This window comes from Herpailurus yagouaroundi, unplaced genomic scaffold, assembly GCF_014898765.1.
Source record: "Herpailurus yagouaroundi ecotype Mexico unplaced genomic scaffold, PumYag 28, whole genome shotgun sequence".
NCBI classification, from domain to species: Eukaryota; Metazoa; Chordata; class Mammalia; order Carnivora; family Felidae; genus Herpailurus; species Herpailurus yagouaroundi.
Window position 1 is genome coordinate 107,831,420 of NW_024412376.1, and position 24,724 is coordinate 107,856,143.

The 24,724-nt window shown below is 41.2% G+C and overlaps 1 long non-coding RNA gene across 1 annotated transcript; it reads left to right on the forward strand.

Moving 5' to 3' along the window:
* Positions 1-575: 575 nt before the first annotated feature.
* Positions 576-21,708, forward strand: LOC121034342 (uncharacterized). The gene is made up of 3 exons (XR_005792395.1): positions 576-744; positions 3,082-3,188; positions 21,336-21,708. It is a non-coding gene; the product is annotated as an uncharacterized LOC121034342 (long non-coding RNA).
* Positions 21,709-24,724: the final 3,016 nt, after the last annotated feature.

Genomic DNA, 24,724 nt, shown 5'->3' on the forward strand with positions numbered 1-24,724 from the left:
AAGTGGCCGAGTCAGGATAACTCCAATAACATGGACTGCCAATGATGGCAAAATTAACTTTTTTTTTTTAAACGAGGAAGTCTTTTTTTTTTTTCCCCTGAAAACTTTGTTGGATCTTGGAGGTAGTCATACATTTATTCATGTATTCAAGTACGTATAAGGTGTCTACTCTGTGCCAGGCACTGTGCTGGGAACTGGACCTCTCAAGTTGACCTGGGTGTCCATCCTCACTTAAAGATGCACAACGATGAATGCTACTCTAGATCTATTTGTACATCCTTAAAACAGCGGTTGCTCTGCAGTGACTCTTGGGGAAAGGGTTGAGCAGCAACTTCCTCCCAAGCGTGTCAGCTTTTCCACTCCCAGGATCAACTGGGCTGCTTTGCTTGTGCTTTGCTGGTTCCTACACTTGTAGGAACACAGAATGTCTCTGGAGAAAGATGCTCCTTCCTTGTTTTCTGTTAATAGAGAACGATTTTGGCCCGATGTCCCTTGATGTCAATCGGCAGAAATGTGTCCGGTTGGACAGGGCTGATAGTTTGACACAGAACAGTTCGTTTAAGGCTGTGTTACTACATCCAGAGTTTCCTTGTGCACTTTCGTAGGAAAGAAGAGAGTATCTGCTTTTCTTTTAACACCAAGTTCATTCAGCTCAGCCCACGAGAGGGCATGGGGACTGGCTGACACCATGACTCGCTAATCAGAAATATTCTCTGCCTTCCTTCTAAACCTAAGAGGACCAAGGTAAGCCAATATAGAGTTCTGTGTTGATTCTCTACACTACCTCCGATTGTCTTCGGTATTAGGCAGAGTGCTGGGTTCTGTTCCTCAGCCTGGTGTGCTTGGAAGATGAGGATAAGTTTTCAACTCTCAATTACTGGGCGCATATCTCAAAACACAATATAACGTGTACTTGCCTATTGTCTTGGTTTGGGTCCCTCCAGATAGAGATTTGAAAGCAAGTCATTTATCTGGGATGTTTCTCACTTTTAGATCGACACAGGCACGCTGAGTGACAAGCAACGGGTGCTGTATTTTGGCATAGAACAGTAAGCAGATATTTAGCTCAGGGAGCTGCCGCACTGAGCTGATCTGAGCCGGGCTCAGCTGATTTTGCCAGGACTTGCTCACTTGTCCGGGGGTTAACTGGCTATCAGTTGATCTGGGAAGGCCTCAGACGGGAAGACTGGAATGACTTCACTCTGCTCCACAAGTCTCTCATTTTCTTCCTGGAACCGGGGACAGAGCATGTCCTTCTCAGGAGGATGACACAGGGCAAGAACAAGCAGAAGCAAACAAATATGTTTTAGAGCCTCCGATTTAGTCATATTTGCTAATCACCACAGCAAAGTCCCAGAGCAGGTCTGGGAAGCAGATGCCAAGATTGCTAAGATGGGATTAAACTTGTTAGCATGTTGTTATAGAAATCAGCCGTGAGAGAGAATGGGGGCAAGAGCCTGGAAACAGTGGGCTATCCGTGGGTCTATCATGCTGGATGAAAGAGGGAAGGAGAGTTGGATGGAAGTGTCCCAGACGGTCCTGTAATCTAAACCTGAGCTGGCAAGCCCAATGGGGAGTCCTCAAGCCAAAGTTGGCCATCAGAGGAATCTTGTGTCTCCCATGAACAGTCAGTCATTGGCTAGAAGGAGGCTCTGGGAGGCATTTCCTCAGTACAGATGTAGCAATGAATTTTAGAGCATAGCAGCTGAGGGCTAGGGCCTGTGGTCAGTTATGTTTGATATAGTTACAGGCCCGTAAGGTGCATTCTCAAGGCTACAACAGAAGTGAAGCTTAGACTCAGAAGGTGGGAAAATATATTTTGACCTTTAGTGAGAGGAATTGCAAGTGACATGGCAAGGAGTAGGGATATGAAGAGGGGTAAAGATTTGGGACCATTAATACAATCAGTCTACCATAGGAAGTGAAGGAATTGCCCACGGAGGACTGAGGGGAGTGAGGCAAGGGAAGGAAACAACCAAGAAAGAGTGTACCAGCAAAGTAGTCGCCACTGTGGGAGACCACACTTAATCCATTAGCAACATTCTAGAAGCCAGTGTAAAATACCCATTACGGAGGCATCCCACCCCAGGGGTGAGGGAGATAAGTGTTTATAGTTCAGTCTGAATGGAATTTAGATTGAGGTACAGAAATCATGGAAGATAAACGTCTAGAAAGATAAGGGGCCAGATAACAGAGGGTCTTGACTCCTGGGCTAAGATGTTTTTAGTTTACTGATAAGCTGGGGGGTAGGGGATAGGTGGCATGTGAACATTTTAAAGCACAATCAGGGTTTTGTGTGATCTGAAGGTCAAACTGACAATGCAACAAGGATGGGTGGGATCATGGAGAATAGAAGGAAAGGGAACAAGTTAGGAGCCGGGAAGAGTTCAGGTAAGAAGTTTGAAAGCTTCAGCTAGAATGGCATCCGTAGAAACAAATAAGTGTGGATTTAACAGACATCTTGACATCAAAGGGGAAGACTTGGTGACTGTCGATTCATTGTGGGCGATAAGGGCTAGCAAAGTCGGAGGTGACTGGAAGGTGTTAGTCTGTGTAACTAAAGGAATAGTGGGTCTTTGGAAAGAAATGGTAAAATTAGAAGAATAAAGTAATGAAAACTTATCTTTGGGTGGAGGAAGGCTAGTGGTGTTAAGATGCTTGTTTTGGTTTTACTCTTGTCAGATTGAGGTGCTTAACAGAGAACCAGAGCGACAAATACAGAATTAGGAATCACTTCAAGGACAGCCATAGCTGTGGCCAGGCACGAAATAGGCAAGAGGTGATATGGAAATGTTCTCACAGACTTGCAGGCCATAACACTTCCCAGGTCTGACCCATCAGAGAGGAGATGACTTCCCTTATGCTCAGGGCCAGCCCAGCACTTTCCCCCATCTGGAAGGAGCCATGGCATGGGAAGCAATCAGCACACAACAGAGAACTAAGGAAGAAAGGATCAATGTAAGAGACGGATCCTCTTTCATACAAGTCTCTGTTGACCCCAGGGCTCTGATTGCTTTTCTGTTTTTATTCAGCTGTGCCTGTGTTTTTCCTCTGCCTTCTTTGTTTCTGGTTCCTTTGCAGGCATTTGTAAACCCTGCTATGAATTTGTCATTGAAAAACAACACCTATGAGAATACAGGTTTTCCAATTAGCATCAGAACTGGAGGGAAAGCCACACAGAGAGCTAGGTAAGTAAGACGGGGATAAATCCTTCAAGGTAAGGGGTATCTGCACCTAAACCTAGTTTGAGACTGTAAACCAAATGCAAATGCCAGTGGACATCCCGGGGTTTCTGCCAGACAAGTTTAAATAGGACCAGAGTCACACTGGGTCCTCTGATAGCTGATTCACGAAAGATGTTCTCATCATTTGCAGTGTGGGAGGTAGTTCGCGTAGTTCGCGTCAAGGTTCCTAACAAAACGGGTCTCTGCTCCACACCTTGCCAGTATTCCTAGAAAACTTTTTCCTTCCCACCTGCAAAGCCATATCAGGCCACTTAGAGGAGTTCTTTATTAAGTTCACCAACATGGGCAGAGTAGTCTCCACTCCAGACTTCTTCCACTGTAGGTACATATTCTCTTCCCCTGAATGATAGTCCATCCTTCTCTCGTGTTTGTGCCGTGTGTCCGCTTCCTTCCCAAACAATTATGTGCTTACTAATAACTATAACAATAGCTAGTCTACATTAAGCTAACCTCTGTGCTAAGCATCCTATCTATATTATTCCATGTTGATCTTCACCATGACTTTCTGAGGTAGATATCATCATCTCTGTTTTCCGGGAAAGAAACAGATTCATTGACATTAGCAACTTGCCGAAAGCCATGAGAAGCAGAAGGGGCAAAGCTGGGATTTGAACCCATGGACTCCCATTTATTTAAAGAAGAGACACATCTACCTGCACAGGTGACGGTTGTGAGATAACTTCCATTATATTTCCTAGATCGTTAAGCCTGTCAATTGACTTTATATCTTGTTTTTATACGCTATCTCCAACTTGCAATTATTGTACCACTGCTATTCATTACTTGAGATACTTGTGAAGCTGTAAAGTAACAATGATAATACTGCATCATACTTTGCAAACATTTGCCTCTGAGGTTTGTGTTATTTCTGTTTATGTAAGGTAGGGAATTATTGAGGAACCTGAATTAGACCTGCATTTTTGCCCTCACTGAAATTCATTGAATACACGGACATCAGTTTAAAAGTGTTATGGCTTTGAGTGGACAAGACAATGTGGAAAAAGGCTAGACACGTACGTCATCCGCTCAAGATGGGCTGGCCACCAAGAGGGGTCCGCACGGTATACCCTCGTCCTGGTCCAAGTACCACGGTCCAGGGTCTGGCCTTTAGCTGTGTTGATTTGGAAACCAGAAGATACAAACACAATGCAAATGGATCTGCTTCTCAAAATAGATTTAGTTAGCCTTAGAGAATAAGCTGTAAAATCAAGATGGAAACTTATTATTATATTTCCTAGATGCTTAACTGCATTTTTAAAAACACTTCAACATTTTTGAAATGAGTGGCATACATATAACCAGCATCTTACCACTGAGGAAATAATGGTAATTAAAATGTAAACCACAAGTCCCGAGAAGACTAGGATCCTCTGGCCAGTTCATTTTCTCCCAGGGAGCAAGGAAGACAGGAAGTAAACTTATAATCAGATGGTTGCTTGGGAACATGGAATCCAATCAGAAAGAGTTCTTCGATATAAATATTGAAAGAAATCAGACTGAGCTAATTTCATGCATCCATCTCTGTGATCAGAATGTGGCCATGGCAGATTGGCTCTGAACATCCCTTCACACCTCCTAGTAGACATTTCTGTGCTGGGTACCATTTCTGTTCTCCCCTCTAACTATAATTAGGGTTCTGGAGATGAAGTAGGTTCCTTCAGGGAGATATATTTGTGTGACATTTGGGAGAGACAGGAGGCTTGAGGCCATTTTTATTTCATGATGGTTTGGGCTGCTTTCTGGGAATAAGCCACAGTGTTCCAGCATCCAGTCTTCTGCTCTGAGAATTAGTTGCACTGGTGGCAGCTTTTTTGACCCTTGCATCATGGCTATCAAGGTATGTTCTCAAATTTCAAAGTTTCAATGGCGATTTCTCAATTTCTTCATCCTCTTGACTGAGGCACAGTCAGTTCTTCAGGGTTCTTGGGGAAGAGGGTCCATGGTTGGGAAGGGTTCCATGACCGTGAGTCCAGTTTCCTACACTGAACCCAGTGTATACAACGATTTCTCGTGGACAGTCATATTTCTTCTTTTGTGATAGTTTATCCAGTGACTAACAGTCAGTTTTGACAATCTGGGAGCCATTTGTCTCTTACGGGTAGCAGTGTACCTTTCTTCTCTGCCCTGTGATGACTGATCCTACCCTTTGGCCCTTGGAGGACAATGTTATTTCCAAGTTTTGGGGAGAAGCTTCATTTTTGCCTCTTTTACTATCTATAGTTAAACAATGTAATGGGAAGATGTCTCAGCACATGTTATAGATGTAGCAGCCACAAGAAAGTAACAGAGAGCATCATCAAGTGTGAAAGCACGTCACACGATGACACTATTGCAAGCCATTTTACAACTGTTAAGCTTTACACTCCTTTTCACTCTTCAGGGGAAAGTGCGTCAGGCCAGAGTCCTCTCTTGCTTCCTTTAAGCATTTTCCCCCTGTGAAACAACTCCTTTTATTTTTCTCTCTCTCTCTTTGGCGGAACAGGTCCACAGTATAGATAGAGTAGCTTAACAATTTTATTCAAGTCACAGCTGATACAGGCCAAGACCATGAGGAATGACACCTGTGTATTCATATGGCCAAGGACAATTTAGTTTGGAAGACTTTATATTTTGCATAGTCTCCTTTCATCTTTCAAAGAACAAGATAATATCAGAAACAGTTTCCGAATGAACATTGTGAGAAGTGAGTCCTCCTCCCTTTCCTCCAAAACCACCGGATTGATCCAAAGTAAAACCATCGTTGTGACTTCATCTAGGATTTGACACCATCTAATGTCCATCAAGAAGTGATAATCTACTGACCAACTGGCCATTTGCTTCTTGTCAGGTATCGATAATTATTTCTATCTTTTGAAATCAGCTAAGACATACTTGTGCCTATGACACACCAGTCCCATTCCTTTTTATCTTCCAGTGAAGCTCCTTGTTTTATCTACTCATTATGTTTAATTAGGTTTAAATTAACAAACCAAGGCTACAACTTTCTGTTCACCACGACAGGGAACTCTAGCTCACGTAGACAAAGGCAGGCTTTGTCGACTCTAAAACACTTTTTTTTTGTAAGGTAGTTGCTCAGAAAGGAGAAAGAGTGGGAAACATTGGAAGTTCAAGACTAGGTCTGGCCCACTAGGCATTTAGCTTTTTTTTTTTTTAATGGTTGGAAAAGAACCAAGGGCCTCTTTACAGAACAGAGAAGCGTGGGCTCAGTGATATTATCTCTACAGGATGTGTCCCCAAATCCCATTAATGACTCATTATAAATTCATATTCCATCAGTACATCTAAACTCTTGCTTTGTGCAATATCTTGGAATGTTTATTACTAGGCACACTTTGTGGTTACTGAGGTTCTAAAATTCCCTCCTTAAATTTCCAAGTGTTCTGGAATTCACTGAACCAGACTGTTCCTAGTCTATTTTATTTTATTTTATTTTATTTTAGTTTATTTGAGAGAGAGAAAGAGAGCAAAAGCATGCATGCATGAGATAGGAAGGAGCAGAGAGAGATAGAGAAAGAGAGAGAATCCCAAGCAGGCTCCATGCTCAGCACAGAGCTGGATGCAGGGCTCCATCCCATGACCCTGGGATCATGAATTGAGCCAAAATTAAGAGGTGGACACTCACCTGACTGACCCAACCAGGTGCCTCCAGATTGTGCCCATTCTTTTTCTTTTTCTTTTTCTTTTTCTTTTTCTTTTTCTTTTTCTTTTTCTTCTTCTTCTTCTTCTTCTTTTTTTTTTTTTTTTTTTTTTTTTTTTGAGGGAGAAAGAGAGAAAGAGAGAGACAGGGTGTGAGTAGGGGAGGGACAGAGAGAGAGGGAGACACAGAATCAGAAGCAGGCTCCAGGCTCTAAGCTGTCAGCACAGACCCCAATGCAGGGCCCGAACTTATGAACTGTGAGATCACGACCTGAGCCGAAGTCGGACGCTTAACTGACTGAGCCACCCAGGTGCCCCCAAACTGTGCCCATTCTTTAACAAGAAGGAGATGACAGCTGAAAACACAAAAGCAAGAATGTAGTTTTAACCAGGCATGGGAGAGATTAAATAACAGAAAGCAAAAGGAAAGGATTCCTTCTCTTCTTCCTTTGTCTCTTCTTCATCTGCCTCCTGCTAATGTGTGCCTTTTTCTTATCTTTTGGCCTTTTTCTCTCTTTGGTTTATAGATTCAGGTTTTCTTCCTCCTCTCTACATTATTCTCTACCTCCCTTTTGAAGCTGGGAATATTGACAGGTAACAGCATCCTTAATACCACGTGTCCTGATATACGGCTAAAAGGTAGGAATTGGTTTTTCCATTCATGTTTGGGCTTTTAGTGCCTGCAGGATTCTTGTTTCCGAATAACCACCCTGCTGCCGCTGCCATCACTAAAACAGCTTCTGTATGTATAAGCCTCTTGTTTGCAGGAGGCGTTCATTGTAATTTCCACCCCCAGCAGTGTCCACCCCTTTGCCTTTATTCTGTCCTTCACACCGAAGGAATTCACTCTTTTTACATCACAGGTTTTCTGATATTTGAAAAATTTATCACGTCTTCCATAGCCCCTTCCACACCCCAAGCTAAGGATCTCATTTGGCATGCATTTAAACTCATTACCCGGGTCACTTTTTCTAGTTTGTCGAAGTCTTAAACATACGGTACCGAGAACTGCAAAGACTCTTTTTGGCTGTTATCGTCGCTGATCCTGAAAGGATATTTCAAAAAAATTGCAAGTTAATATTCTGTGTCTTCTTATACTTTGGGCATATATTGAAACTGAGGTCAACTATAACCTCCAAATCTTTTTTATAAGCCAGCTTTCTCCTATGTTCTTTTGCGTCACTTTGGTTTTGTTTTAAATGCAATATTTTATTTTTATCTCCTTTAACTTTCAACTTGTTGGTTTCAGCCCTCAATTCCTGGTTGTTAGGTACAATGTTGAGTTTCTTTTTTTTTTTTTTTAATTTTTTTTTTCAACGTTTATTTATTTTTGGGACACAGAGAGACAGAGCATGAACGGGGGAGGGGCAGAGAGAGAGGGAGACACAGAATCGGAAACAGGCTCCAGGCTCTGAGCCATCAGCCCAGAGCCCGACACGGGGCTCGAACTCACGGACCGCGAGATCGTGACCTGGCTGAAGTCGGACGCTTAACCGACTGCGCCACCCAGGCGCCCCCAATGTTGAGTTTCAATTTGTCAAGTTATTTAGCTACACTTTTAGTTTTGATAACAATATTTTCAATGACTTTGAGGACAAGAATACTGTAGGTGTCGAATGAGGTCTGTCACTGCTGTGTGATACAATTAAATTTAATATTAACAGATTAGAGCCATGTGAAGCCATGCTAAAGAATTCTATCCACCAAAGGGTATCTTTTTCTTACAGTTTCTAAAAAACAAGCAAAAAACCAAAATAAAACTTCAAAACAAAACAAAACAAAACCCTACAGTTTCCCTTGATTGAAACAAATGCCTGGTCACTATACTCACTATGTACAAGTAAAAATAAAAAAGAAGTCACCAGTCATTTCTCTGTCCAGACATAACCAAACAAAGCTAACATTATGGAACATGTCTTCTGGTCCATTCTCATATTTTAAATATATATCCATATACCCATATTTTATATCCATATTTTAAATGGAATTATAATTGCACACTCTGTTTTGTCACTTAGTTTCCTCACTTAAGAATCTATCTTGTATATTCATTACATATTTTCATAAAACATCATCTCTAATTGCTTGATAATACTGCACTGTGTGAATATATGATTAGTTCATTTTATCATTATCTTGTTGCTGTTGGAAGTAATTACAGTCAATATGTTATATATCCACCTACTTCTTCCCATTTGCTCTCTGACTGGAATGAAGGCCTCTCATTCTTTCAAAGGCAATATGGTACCCTGCAAAGAAGCTTTGTGATAGTGTTGGGTTGGTCCTCCTTTGTATGTTTGTCTTGACTAATTTCTTTCTATTCTGTTGCCACTTCTAGCACATTCAAGGTGGGGAACTCTGGTAGGAAGAATGAAATGGAAGAGTGCCCAACGTATCTGCCAGATGGGGGAAAAGACTGCTTTTCAAAGGACCTTTGATGGGCACACTCTCCTTTCACTAAAATGTGGTGTTAATTAACCACTCCATCCTATCTTCCAAAGAACAAAGTATATGGTTGTCAATTTCTAAAAGTTCTTAAATTGGGGAAGTTGCAATGAAGAGATTGAAGATAGGGTCTTGTTTTTTAGTTTCCCTTTTCTGCAAATGACCACCCATTTCTATATCTAGAAACTCAAAAGTCATCCCTCAATGCCCCTTCTCTTTTTCCACCTCCACCGACAGGTCCACCACCAGGTCATGGTCATCATAGTTTCTAAACACATTCCAGATCTGTCTCTTTCTCTCCTTCCCCACAACCACCATCTCTTTCAGACCAGTATTGTACTACCCTTACTTGGAGTTTAATAATTCCCTACCTGGCCCCTACCACTCCCATCTATTTCTCACACTGTGGCCAAAGAATGAGCACAAGTTCATCGTGTCATAGCTTTCTGGGAAAATTTCAGTGACCGCCCCTGGTTGTGAAGAGACCGTGTCCCACAAAGCCCAGGCAATCCATGGCCTGAGAGACAGCGAAATGGAGAAGTAGATAGGCATGGGCTTTGGAGCAGAGACCATGATGGTTCAGTTCCTGCCTCTAACACTCACTAGCTGGGCCAAACTGAGAGACGACCTCACTTCCACAGGCCTCCGTTTTCTCACCTATAAAGTAAGACGAATAATGGTTCCTCCCTCATAGGGTTTTCAGGAAAACTGAAAAAGCTAGTATCTATAAGCACTAAAAAGCCTCCCGGAAACATAGTAAGTGCTATGTAAGTGTTAGTTATTATTATTATCTTTTCAGCTTCATCTCACCTCTAACAGCCCCCCTTCCCTCCAGCTGTCCAGGTTCCAGCCACCATGGCTTTCCCTCACTTCTTCAACTGCTCTAGGTTCCTTCCTGTTCCTGCTCCTCCCAGCGTGCTCCCCTTCAAATTTCCTGTAGTTAACTCTGACCCTGCCTTCAGCATCAGCACTCCCTCATCCCTGTGACTAAGACCTTTCCCTCTTGGCCCTTCTCTCATGATTATCTGGTTAATATTTGCTTCCTCTGATAGAAGAGGTAGTAGGCTGTTTTGCTAACCACTGTGCTCCTCTGCCTGGAGCAGGGTTTGACGCCAAATAGCACTGGATAAAGATTTGGTCTTTGAAGTGTTTTGTCTTGTCATGCCACATCACGCCGGCAGGTGGCATCAAAATGCATCTTATCAACGACTGAGCCACAGGATTCTAGCCCTCTAGAAACACAGCCCAAACCCAAGTGGCAGCTTACGATGTTTCCCATTGTTTAGGAGTAAAAAACGTTGGAGAATTCCAAAGACTTTTATCTATATGTTCGCATATATTGTATCTAGAGGTGAGTGGTCTTCCAAGTGAATTATAAAAGGTTATGAAACTTTGATATTCTCAAATTAAAACGATTATGCTTCTAAAATTTAAGAGGATCTGAATCTAATCTTCTACTAAGGCGACTCCCTGTCCAGCAGCGTGTGGTCAGAACTTCTAACACACGCCCAGGTGATTGGAATGTCCCGAATTTTAAGAAATATTTCAGGATCTCTTTATGGCACGAGGGAGGTCTTAAGCTACTTTTGGTTTTCAATAGCTCCCACTACTGTATGATTTAATTTACTGGTGGAATTGTGCCTGAATGGCTTCGTTATTGTGTGATTGTTGAAATTGGGCTACTTCTGTTGTTCTTCTGCTCCCCGGTTCTTACTATGTAATGCTTTATTCCAGGGTAGAATTAGTGAAGTAGGTGGGTCCTGGTGAAAAAAGTTGGGAGAAATGCTGCTCTTTTTTTTTTTTTTTTTTTTAAAGTCTGTTTGTTTGTTGAGAGAGCACAAGAAGGAAAGGAGCAGAGAGAGAGAAAAAGAGAGAATCCCAAGCAGGCTCAGCACTGTCAGCCCAGAGTCTGACTTGGGGCTCGACCTAACTAACCGTGGGATCCTGACCTGAGCCAAAATCAAGAGTCTGACGCTTAACTGACTGAGCCACCCAGGCACTCAGAGAAATGCTGGTCTTGGGCCGTGCTCAGGGAAAGAATGAATATCTGTGCAGGGAGATGCGGCCGGGAGGTTCTGTGGACTTAGATCTAAACTGAAGGTGAGAAGAAAACCTTGGGTTTCTGAAGTGTAATTTTACCCAAACGAAATTTGCACTCTATTCCAAAATCAATCAAGCACCTATGATACTCTCAAATTTGGTATTTAAAAAAAAAACAGGTTTATTATTATTTTTTTGATGTTTATTTTTGAGAGAGAGAGACAGAGCACAAGCAGGGTAGAGGCAGAGAGAGAGAGAGGGAGACACAGAATAGGAAGCAGGTTCTGGGCTCTGAGCTGTCAGCATGGAGACTGATGCGGAGCTTGAACCCATCAACTGTGAGATCACGACCTGAGCCAAAGTCAGACATATAACCAACTGAGCCACCCAGGTGCCCTCAGGTTTATTTCTAATTAGGTGCCGCTGAATAAAATAGATGATGAACTAGAACAGGCCGTTTCACTCAGCAACATGTGTGCCCCCAGGCTGAGTCCCACACCTATTTCCTTCTACACTGTTCAAGTCTGGAGGATGGAAATGTCAGTGGACAGAAGATGGGAAATAAATATGCTCGTGTGAAAAATTTACTCTAAGCTAATTAAAATATACTAGGTCGGCATATGCTTCATTTTTCAATAAAACGATAATTTTATTTCAAGAGTTCTGAAACTTAAAATTTTAAAGTATAAGACTACTTTTAAGATTTCGGTGACAATCTGTCATAGAATTTACCAGAGAAGCCTCTCATTCTCACATACTCTACCTTCCCTTCTTCTATGACTTCATTTTGATGAGTCTAAGATACGAATGTAGCAGTTTCTGCCAGACATTATAACTGCTAGAAGACATGGAAACCTAAATAAATTGAATTTATAGATACTCATCAAGTCCTATTTGCTCTAATTTCTGACTGTCCAATGAACAAATATTTTACAAGGCCTTAAGTACATTTGGCAGCTTTCATTCATTTATTTATTATCTTTTTCATTCATTTATTAATTTTTTCACAAGGCAATGCTCTGGATGCCATGAATAATTAAACACACAGATTATATAGTCATTATTGTTATTGTTATTGTTGCCAATAATTTGTAAATGAGGAAACAGTCATGTTTGATAAAGATTGGAGATCAGCAACAGGGACTGAAAAAAAAAATAGTTTCATGATTACTCTTTTTTTGGAGTCAGTGTTGAAAAAATGTCTTAACAGTAGACCTGCAAATTAATGGTCTTTTCTGAATATTTAGTAACTAAATCTTTTAGAAGAAATACAAGGAAATTCGAATTATACTAAATAGCGTTGCAGATTTCTTATATTTGCTTTATTATTGCTCCTATTAAGGGCAATCTATGAAATTACACAAATTGAAGCATGCTTAGCAGGAAGATGTCAAGTTTTAAGGAACGGTGTTTCAATTCTAGTCATTACTGACTACAGTTCAATGGAAGAATTTCTAGGCAACCTGTTTTAATTTTTGAAAGTGGTAGTCTTAAGCCAAGAAGTATTATGCTCAAAGAAAGAAAGATGAAACACAGAATTTTCATAAAGAATATGAATGCTAAGACTCTTCCTTTTCATATACATGAATATGATCTCATTAATTATAGCAAAACTGTTTTTAGCAAAAATGTACAAACAAATACATGTCAGAAAGAAGAAGAGAAAAGAGACTTTTCTGTAGTTTTGGGTTTAAGGGGGGAAAATTTTATTCAACCAGAAAAATGGGGGATAATGTTGACATTAGTCTTTGGCTATTGTGGCCATCCCCATGATTACCATGGCAACAGGTAGCAAAACAATGACATCATCTTCGGTTTGAGTGCCACGTTGGGGCACTAGTCACACCCTGCACAACTCAAAGGACTGCCTCTCCATCCTTCCTTTCCCAGTTAAGTGGCTGTTGAAAGAGGGAAACCACAGAGACACTCATCAGCATCAGAGGCAATATTAATTAATTAATTCATACATTTATTTATTCATTCATTTCTTCAGCAAATATTTACAGTCCAGCTACCTAGAAACGTTTTCCCTGGGGGCAAAGTCAGGTCTTAGAGAAAGCTCCATGTGCTTCTTGATCTGTCTTTCCCCTACAGCAACTGTCTGAAAATAATGATGCTGTTTTTTCGTGTATCTTTTTTAAAAAAGCCAATGGGGGCGCCTGGGTGGCTCAGTCAGTTAAGCGTCCGACTTCAGCTCAGGTCATGATCTCCCGGTTCGCGGGTTCCTGCCCCACGTCTGGCTCTGTGCTGACAGCTCAGAGCATGGAGCCTGCTTCAGATTCTGTGTCTCCCTCTCTCTCTTCTCCTCCCCCACTCCAACTCTGTCTCTCTCTCTCTCTCTCAAAAATAAAAAAACATTTAAAAAAATAAAATAATAAAAATAAATAATAAAAAAAAAAGCCAACGAACATTTAGGAATAGGAAGGTAGAGGCTGCTGCCTCCATATCACTAGGCCATTGGGGCGATGCAAATGACCTGGCAACATTTTCTTCTGGCATCTCTAAGACTATTCAAAGTTGGGCCCCAGCAAGAGTGGAGCGCCTGCTGACACCACTGTGACCCAATTCAAGCTCTTTGTAAGCTCTCTGAGGATGATGTTTACCAATAAAGGCTTTCAGGGTAGTCTTTAATTCTGAAGATTAAAAGAGCTTATATTCCCAAGGGTAGAAATGAAACAAACGCGGATAACAAAAAGTGAAATGGGGAAAAATGAAAATGGTAAGATCATTCTGAGAAGCCAATTATATATTAGGCTTTTATGTACATGATTTTGTGCAATTCGTACAACAAGCATATTAAGTAGTGTATTACCCACATCTTATAGATGAGAAATATGTTCAATGGGTAGCCCAAGGTCTAGTCTCAGGTGGCAGAACAAGGATTCCAACTCAGATCCATAAATGACTCTAAACTGAGGATTTTTTCACCACACGTAAGTAGAGATCATTGGTTGTTACAAGGGTTACAAGATCATTGGTTGTTACAAGGGTTGATCAAGGGTTACAACAACCCTTGTGACAACAAGGGTTGTTAGCCGATGGCTCCAGCAGAGTCTCTTGAAGCTTTAGTCATTTTGCTGTGTGTGTAATTTCACTCCAAAGAAGGCACATTTAAGATCATCAGGGAAACAAAGAACTTCTAGAAACTCAAGCAACACTGGTTCATAGAGAAATGTGTGAGGTCCACAGTCTGTTACTATGAAATGAGGCAGCTGCCCAGCTATTGAGTGACTCATACACTTCCTTCAGAGAACGGCAAGTGTAGTAGTAAGGGTATGATTCTTTAAATAAGAAGGAATTAAAGTTATTTAGGAAGAAAGGTTTTACGTTGTGCATGAATATTAGATAATTAGAATACTCGTAGAACTCATAGTCCAGAAAGGATCATTGGAACACCCATTCATTTACCTATTAACTTACAAACTTAATAATATTTTTAAATTGAATAATATGTGGCAGGCACTGTTCTAGATGATGAAAGCCTTGCCACGATAATTAAGAAGCAGTGTCTACGTAATGCACTCGAAACTGTCTACAAGCATCTGCTTTATATCAAACACCGTATTAGGCAGTGCGGATACTTCAATGGATTAAAAAAAAGGCAAAAATATATGCTTAAAAAAAATCTCATAGGCTACTACCAGAAATACAGCACAAACAAGTAAATAGGATGATGCTAAGTACTATGGGGAAAAATAAAACTGGACTAAGGGAGTGGAGAGAATAGGACTAAAAAGAGAGGGTTCACATAGGATAGTCCGAGATCTCACGGGGAGAGTGATGTCAACCAAATGTTGAAGGAGATGTGGGGGTGAGTCAGGCAAATATCTTGGGAACAGATATTTCATGCAAAGGGAAGAACAAGAGCAAAGTCTCTGAGGGAGCAGGGTGCCGGGCGTGTTTGAGGAGGAGTGATGTGGTCGGTGTGGCTGCAGTGAAGTGAGTGTGGGAGAGGAGCAGGAGAAGGAAGCATAGCTCCTACTGAGAACCAAATTATGTGGGGCTTTGTGGGCCAAGTTAAGGATGTTGGTTCTCATTCGTAGGGAGACAGGAAACCATTGGAAGATTATGAACTTCTGGATGACATGACCTGACTTAGATTTTCAAAGGATTACCCTGACTTCTAGGCTAAGAATAGACTATAGGAGAGCAAGGATAGAAGCTGGGAACTACTTAGAAGTATCACAGTAAGAGAGTTATTGACAAATAAGCAGTATTTAAAGTCAAAGGATGGGGCGCCTGGGTGGCGCAGTCGGTTAAGCGTCCGACTTCAGCCAGGTCACGATCTCGCGGTCCGGGAGTTCGAGCCCCGCGTCGGGCTCTGGGCTGATGGCTCAGAGCCTGGAGCCTGTTTCCGATTCTGTGTCTCCCTCTCTCTCTGCCCCTCCCCCGTTCATGCTCTGTCTCTCTCTGTCCCAAAAATAAATAAACGTTGAAAAAAAATAAAAAAAAAAATAAAGTCAAAGGAACAGAGTTTTCATCAGAGCAAGCATGCTGCTAGAAGAGAGAAGACATTCAAAGATGGAGGGCTAGGGTCCGGAAACATTTTGGCATAAAGTCAATAGAAGGAAATAATAAAGGATATTGAGAAACGGGCCACTAATGGGATTGGCTAGTGATTGTGGTGGAGTGATGAGGTAACATGTCTGACCAGAGTGGGTTCAAGAGAGAGGAGTTGAATGAATTTGGAGATGGGGAGTATAGATTGGGGTGTGGGGTTAGTAATTTTTTTCTATAAAAGGCCAGATAAGAGATATTTTAAGCTTTGTGACCATAGGATCCCTTTGCCACTACTCAACTCTCTTGTTCTAGTACAAAAGCAGCTCAGACAATGCATAAATGAACGAGTGTGGTTTTGGTTCCAATAAAACTTTATTTCAAAAAGCTCTCCGTGAGCCGGATTTGACCAACAGGTTGTAGTTTGCTGCCCCCCGATATGGAAAATTATGTTGAGGAGTGGAGCCCTGAATTTGGTAGAAGCTGGAGGAAAACATGGAAGTGGAGGAAGAAGGCTCACCTGAGAGTCTCAGGAGACCGAGGAAAATAGTTGCTGGAGTTATGACCTTTAATAATATGAGTCCACTCAAGGAAATCCTGTTTTGTCAGGGAACGTCCACAAGTAAGTATAACACAGGTTTGCCGCTGTCTTGGTGAAAGTAGGAGCTCAGAGTCTGGCTGAGGTTGCCAAGGGCAATATGTGGGGAGAGAGAAGTAAGCTGAGGACATAACTTTGGGACTGTCTGGCATATGAGAATAAAGATCAGCTGGAGGAGACCTCGGGAAGAGAAATCAGAGAGGCAAGAATCAGGAGCAGAGCCAGATTCGTGGGCACGTCACCTGTAGAGTCACAGGGCCTGGTCTTCGAAGAGACCTCTGCTTGGCTTTATGATCTGCTGTCACCATCCTGAAATTCACAATAATTTTTCCAGCAAGTAGCCCTGCATTCTCATTTGCATCGAGCCCCGCACACTATGTAGGTTGTCCTGAAACAGGAGCATATAATTAGACTCTACAGACCAGTGTAATGTCATAAAAGCAAGGGTAGTAAAGAGTTTCAACCAAGAGGAATTGGAAAAAGGAGGGATAAAGGTAACAGCGGAAAGGCCATGATGACATTGTTGTCTTTCTCGAGAAATGACATATTGTCTTTCATTCCATGAAAGCAAAATAAAATCGCCATAGAAAAAATATGCCATTCTCCGGGACACAAGGAAATGATCGCAACATCAAACCACAAATTATGAAGCACACTTTTCAAATACAGTGGATCATTAATGAGGAGAGGGAGAGTGCTGGGAGCCAGCCTACTCATGCGACATCAGAGTGCAGTAGGATTCAGCCGTCAAAAGCTTCCCTAGAAATCCTTTGAGTAGAACAAAGAGGGCTAAGCAAGTACATCTGTAGAGGTGGCCTTAGGCTCTGTAGATACCCAGTTGTTATCATAAAAAGCCACGACATTTGCCATGGCTATATTTTTTCCATGATAGAGATTAAAACACGAGAGTCTGCAGATACATATTTTTTTTGACCTGCACTGCCTTTAAAATGTAGAAGTTTCACTTTTTAAAAATCCACATTTTGGGGTACCTGGGTGGCTCAGTCGGTGGAGCGTCTGACTCTTGGTTTCAGGTCAGGTCATGATTTCATGGTTTGTGAGTTTGAGCCCCACATCAGGTTCTGTACTGAGGGCTGGGAGCCTGCTTGGGATTCTCTCTCTCTCTCTCTCTCTCTCTCTCTCACAATAAATAAACTTTGAAAAATTAAAAAAAATAAAAATCCACATTTTTACAGTCTATTGAAAAAGAAGATCTGGCCAGAATGTGCTTACATAACAACCAGAGAGCAGCTAATCAGTGAGTAGCTGCCCATCCCTGGGATAAAGCACACACTGCAGTTTACCATAGACCCCACCATTCCCTCTTGTCTTATATTTGGCCCACGTCACCCATTTATATCATCCACTTTATCTCTAAGCATTTGAGTTTCAAAACCCTGGTATATGACCCAACCTTTTAACCTAGGAGCACCTCCAAGCGAAGTAGAAGAAAGGAGAGCTTTGCTGAGACCCACATTGACTGTAGAGGAGAGAAATTCACCCCGGATAAACAAAATACTAGATATGACATAACAGTATTTAAGGAAACAAGCAAAATGGAGGCTTTGCACTCAGAGATCACTATGAACTCTCCCCCCTATTATTTCCCCTTTACTCTTAAGCAAAGTGAATATAGTTCAAAGGTGAATACTAGTCAGAAATAAATCTGTTGTAGACCCATGTCTAACATTGTAACTGATCAGTTTCTTAAAAAATGAGAACAAGAATAAGCAAAGGGAAGCTGAAGTAAATATATCAAAAATGAATATAAATATAAGGAAACCACATCTATAAATTCTGCAAAGTTTTACGAAAATTATAGACACCACGAAGGACAGAAAGTTGTAAGAACAGATAGTTTAAAGAAGAGATTTTAAGACAGCAAAAGAGATGATGAAGCAAGGTTTCAGAGATCAAGAAAAACATGGAAGGAAAAGATAAATAAACCACTGTAGAGATAAAAACTAAACAAACCAACAATTTCATTGAGATGACTTGAAGAAGAATCATGAAAAAGACATAAGTGCTCGAAGAAGTCACACAAAATGGTATAAAAAATAATGATGTAAACACGATTACAGAAAAGGTGGCAGCAATGGGCAAAAGGGAGCCAACATTCAGAAAATGATTTCCTGAGGGGAGAAAGGAGAACAAATAGAGAGATCATTTAAGGAAAAAAAAAAGAAAAAGAAAAAAAGACAAGTTAGTGAATCCAGATATTGAAATGACATTCTGTATTGTTGGCAACAACACTAGAGATTCATAAGCACTAGCGACGTTCCTCTACGTCAGTGATAACCAGGCATATATGCACCCCATCAGCAAAAGTACGCCACGTCTAAAGGGGGGAAAAATCAGATTGACCTCAGAATTTTTTTTCGTAGTAACATCTATTGCTAGAGACAATGGAGCTAAATCCTGAGGAAAAGAAAGTGTGAACCAAGGGTTTAACAGTCAGGTAAGTGTAAATGTATATAGGCCACATACAATCTCAAACATGCAAGATCTAGTTCTCACTTTAATTATTTTTAGATTTATATGTAATCTATAACATATACTGTATTATGATGTCATATATATTATTATGCATTATATACTATACATTAATATCTTTACATATTATATTTATTTATTTTTATTTATCCAGTGGTCTTGACTTCAGTACATAGTTCTATACAGCAATATTTGTTTCGCCGACTGCGATTTTGCAGAAACAAAAAACAGATGAGTCTTGCATGAAGGCCCAAGGGCTATATTAGGCTTATTTGTCCACAGTGATTGGCTACTGGAACTGAGTTTATCATGGCATTTCCAAGCTTAAGTAGGCACCAAGGACTGCCTAAACTACAGACAAGTCATTTTGGCTTCAGCTTGAGTCAGTAGGTCAGTTTATTGGAAGTAACTGTGATACTGCTTTATTTTCATAATTTCAAAGACACTGGAACCTGTCTACAAAGTTTCCTATAGAGTTCACAGCACTGGAATTACTTTTTAGGGATTTTATTGGGATTCTCGTATTTAGTGTTTAAGGGCAAGGCCTTCCAGATCAATAAAGGTAGCTTTATAGCTATGTGTTGCTGGTTAAGCAACTTAATCTCTTTAAGCCTCAATTATTCAACTTTCAGATGGTGGTAATGGTATTGCTATCACATGGTTCTTTTCCACATTAACCAAGTAAATGTATGGAAAATACTGATCAAAGGATCTGAAACATTGTAGATTCTACAGAGAATCGGTTTCCCTCTTGTATGTTATACCTTAGAGTGAGTCTGTAAACTGAAGTTATTTTCACTTTCAAAAATACCAGAAATTATTCACCTAAAAGAAAGTCTACTTAGCATATTTTAGAATTCAGTTCTGATCAAAAACTATTTATTGGATACCTCATCTATGTTAGGCCCTGAGTCGGGTGCCAATGGTACAAAGAAGCAATATGGGATCTCTATGTTCAAAAAAGCCTGTGGTCTTATGGGAGAGAGGACCACATACCCAGACAGTTCTAATATAATATGGGGATTGTTAATAAAGAGAGGCACAGAGTTTCTCATCCATGTTTCTGACAGGGTCTTTGACAGAACATCTTAGTAGAGGTTTCACACTGGGCTTAAGAATTATCTCAGGGGGCACCTGGGTGGCTCAGTCAGTTAAGTGGCCGACTTCGGCTCAGGTCATGATCTCACAGTCCGTGAGTTCCAGCCCCGCGTCAGGCTCTGTGCTGACAGCTCAGAGCCTGGAGCCTGCTTCAGATTCTCTCCCTCTCTCTCTGACCCTCCCTCATTCATGCTCTGTCTCTCTCTGTCTCAAAAATAAATACACATTAAAAAAAAATTAAAAAAAAAAAGAATTATCTCAGGACTTTGTTAAAAATGCAGATTTCTATCCGCATTTTTAACCACTGATGCAGGAGTCTCTGTTTTACAGCGACTATGCTTTACACTACGGCTTGGTATCCACTGGTTTTTAGGACCACGGAAGAAATACTCTTTGTCAACCCAGAGGTTCAGCGTGACACCTCAGCTGACTCTTAAGGGGGAACAGAAAATCGCTGTATGGAAAGAGGTGGAAAGAGCTTCCAGGCTGCAGTCTCAGAGTGAGCCAAGATAGTTCTGCAGACAGAAATGGTGTGTGGTGGTGGTGGATACACGGTTGGGTATCAGGATCCCAGAGCCCCCAGTGTCATGGGGCAGGTTGCGAAAGGGTAGCTGCTAAAGATGACTTAAGTGAAACATTTTTGGCCAATTCCTTCTGCATAGTCTTCACCTTTTCTGTATCTGGCATATTGAACCACCTATCAGGTCATGCCTCTATTGGAGCTTTTTCTGAATCACTGAGGAATAGTAGAACAACAGAGTTGAAGAGATGCAAGGGAGCTTGAAATATCCTGGATTTTCCCTTTGCTTCTAGATTGGAGGTGAGATGTAAAAGGGCTACCATTCAATGCTCATTGTTTCTCTCTTGGTTTATAATAATCTAGCAGGCCTGTCAAAGCATAGTAGCAGGTGCTAGCAGACCAAGAATTCCACTGGTGATAATATCAGGTGAGTTAGCATTCTGCAGGTCCTCAGAGCTTAGTCCATGGGGTGTGGCAGGCCTGCACCTTTTCACTCCTACTGAGATTTCTCATAAGCTGGGATGCCTCAGAGATAGGGTATGTCACGCCTTCACTTGTTTGGATTGCTTCACTCTCCCATGATCCACCCTTTCCAGGCTGCTGAATTCTCCTTGTGGGGAATGACCTCAGTTTCTTCCTAAGAACTAAAATCTATTAAAAAAAGGGGGGGGGGGAGTGCTGTTAGAAGTGATGTCTTCATCAAGAGGAATGGGACACAACCTGAAAGCAATGGCCTGATTTAATCCTATTCTATCTCTTCTAGAAATACCATTGGCCTTTGATCCTTAAGGAATCATGTTTGAGTTGGACACAGTACTTGGCCAGTAACCAGTGGAGGCATTAACCTAAATGATTCCTATCTCAGGATTTGATGAAGAGATTAATAATCTCCCAGCTTGGTGAGAAATGCTATGCTCTATGTAGTGAGGTCAACAATCATTGAATTCCACTGGACGTTCTTGAATGGGAAGAGCAACAGTTAAAGATCTCAACCTTCTTTGCTTATCTACCCCATGTAAACCGAACTCTTTGTGGTTGGAATGCTGGTCCCAAGTGCTGAGCCATCAATTAACTCTTTACGCACATCATTCACATTCTCTGGGGACTTCTTATTTGTTTCTGTTAAAAAATTTAAATAAACAACACTAATAGAATTCAGAGGACTTATTTAATTTTTAATTAATTTAACTTATTTAAGTAATCTCTACCTGCAAGGTGGGTCTTGAACTCACCACTCTGAGATCAAGAGTTGCATGGTCTTCTGACTGAGCCAGCCAGACACCCCCTAGTAGAATTCAAAAGAGATAAAAAGTTGACCCTTAAATGATACCCCAAAATTATACTATTTATTTTTGTGGTAATGTAATATAATTGAGTGATGCCAGCAGATGTATGATTCATGAGTTTTGCTCAATTTTAGCATACAATTGATAATAACCAATTTATTATTTCCACACCCTCCACACAGATTATTTCTATAAACTCCTTACATATTCATAAGAATTCATGTCACAAATATCAGAAATCAAACCCCAAAATCACTTAACCAGAAAAAGTTTATTGGCTTACCTAAAAGTCGAATGGCCGATTCCGTATCAATTGGAACAGAATTTCTTTGACTGGCTTCTCAGGTTTGTGCAGAATGTGTGTGTGTGCGGAGGGCTGAAAGGATGTGGGTGTGTGTTTGACAAACTCTCAGCTCTGTTTTCATCGTCAATGACTTCATCACATTGATGAGAGGTTTCTGGAAGATTTGGGTTAAGGAGGAAGAATGATATTTCTGGCAACAATGAGAAGAGCATAGAAGTTTGAAACAGCATGTGCTTAGAAAGCTTCCAATAGGTTGGTGTGGCTGGAATGTGGGGCTCCTGTAGAGGAGTAACAAGATGGTAGACAGATGCCATAGAGTCTTGAAAAAAGACATAGATTTTTCTTATGTCAGCAACAGGGAGTCATGAGGGTCTTCAAGCAGTAAAGTATAATAAGATTTGAACCTTATTAAGATTATTCTGGTATTAATATGGACAGTGGACTTGACACAATTAAGAGAGAGAGCCAGGATTGTGCATGGTGAAATTATTAAAGTTAAAGGGGTCTGAACTCAAATAGAGACAATGGATGTAGAGAAGAGGAAGAACGTTACATATCTGTGACAAGTTGAATATCAAAGGTTCTAGAAGTTAGAGGTGAAGGAAGGTAAAGGAAGGGAGACAAGGTATAAAATTACTTCTGGGCTCCCAACTTGGGTGAATGCTAATACATTCAGAGGTGAAATATTAGAACGAGGAGCACATTTTTGCTGGAGTTGAGGTGTCCGAAGGGGCAGATAGCCCAACGAGGAGCATGTGGCCATGAATTAAGCCCAGAGGAAGTCCAGCAGGCAGCATCTGGAATAGGCTCAGACTCTCATGCAGAAACAGGTGCATGGGTGCTCTTTCCCTCAGGTCCTATAGAGAGACATGCTGGGGCTGGGGTGCAGTTGAATATTCCATAGGACTGGGCTCTAGTAGAGGGACCCTGACTTCCCGAGGCTCTCCCTTCTCATTTGTGCAAACCTGAGAACAACTTTATGGGAGTAATAAACATTTTGGAGGCAAGGGTCAAACAGCCAGGGCCTAGCTGCCAGCTATTGAAGACATCTGCAAAACATCAGATGTCCGGGGCATACGCTTTGGGGTCCCGGGTCCCATGGGAATCTGGAGTTAAATGAAGCCCATAGTTCCAGACAGCTTTTCATTAGGTTACCCAAGATGCATCCCTAAGGTCCTTCTTTAGATAACTTTGCTTGTCTCCACACACTTTTTCAGTAATCATTTATAAATATGGTCCTATGGTTCAGAAAGAGTAAGAATATACTTTTGAAGTAAGAATATATATTTGAAACTTATCAGCCCATATGTTGAGAGCTGACATTTTGGATGAAGATGATATTGCTCAAGGGGAAGCAATCATGTTAGCAGAGAAGAGAGACAAGAACGTAAATGTGGAAAAGGCTAACATTTGAGAGGGAGGGTGGACCAAAAGCCCATCAAAGCGACGAGGAGGGACTGGACATAGTCGGCACTGGATGGGTAAAAACTAGAAGCGAGGGGTATCCTAAATGTAAGATGAGACATAGTCTGTGAAATGCCACAGAAATACTGATGAGGTAAGGATTAGAGACTGTTCACTGACCCCTATTTTCCCCATTCTCAAACAAGTTCATTTGCATGTTTCTAATTCTGAACCGTATTCTAGTTCTGAGTCGTATAATCAACACATACAGTTTTTTTCTGGTACTGTTTTCTTTTTATTGTCCTGATTGGGTGTTACTGAATGGATGCTGTCTGTTGTACTGATGGCACCCTACCGAGATCTTGAAAAAAGGGGATATACAATTAGGAAAATTACCTTTAACGGGTAATGATTTAGTCTATGTGTAATGGATTAAAACAGAAAATGCCAAGTCACATGATTCAAGACAATCAGAAGATCGTTTGCTCATCAAAGGATATAGATAGAGCAGAGACTGACAAAGATAAATATTGATGGTGCCCATTTCTTTTTTTTTTTTTAATTTTTTTTTTCAACGTTTATTTATTTTTGGGACAGAGAGAGACAGAGCATGAACGGGGGAGGGGCAGAGAGAGAGGGAGACACAGAATCAGAAACAGGCTCCAGGCTCTGAGCCATCAGCCCAGAGCCCGACGCGGGGCTCGAACTCACGGACCGCGAGATCGTGACCTGGCTGAAGTCGGACGCTTAACCGACTGCGCCACCCAGGCGCCCCTTGATGGTGCCCATTTCAACACCTGCCTGGGGGCACTGGAAATCTTGATCTGTGAGCTGAGGGTCCAGCTTCACAAGTCCGTCCTTGTGAAGATTAATTCACTGGGCCCCTTTGGCATTATAAGCTTAAAATAGCCAACCTTATTAAGCTTCAAATTATAATTGGTCTTTCCTAGGTATGTATTTCATATGTTGAGTAGAGTAATATAGTGAAAAATATATTTCTTATGTAAATTACTGCTATTATGTTCATTCTTCCTTTTGGTTAGCTGGTAAAATTAGGTCTCTGAGTCTGTGAGGATGGGGTCAGAAGATAATCACGTCCCCACCCTGGAAGCTCCCATGGGAGCCAGATAGCTGGCCTCCTGTGAAACTTCTCTATCT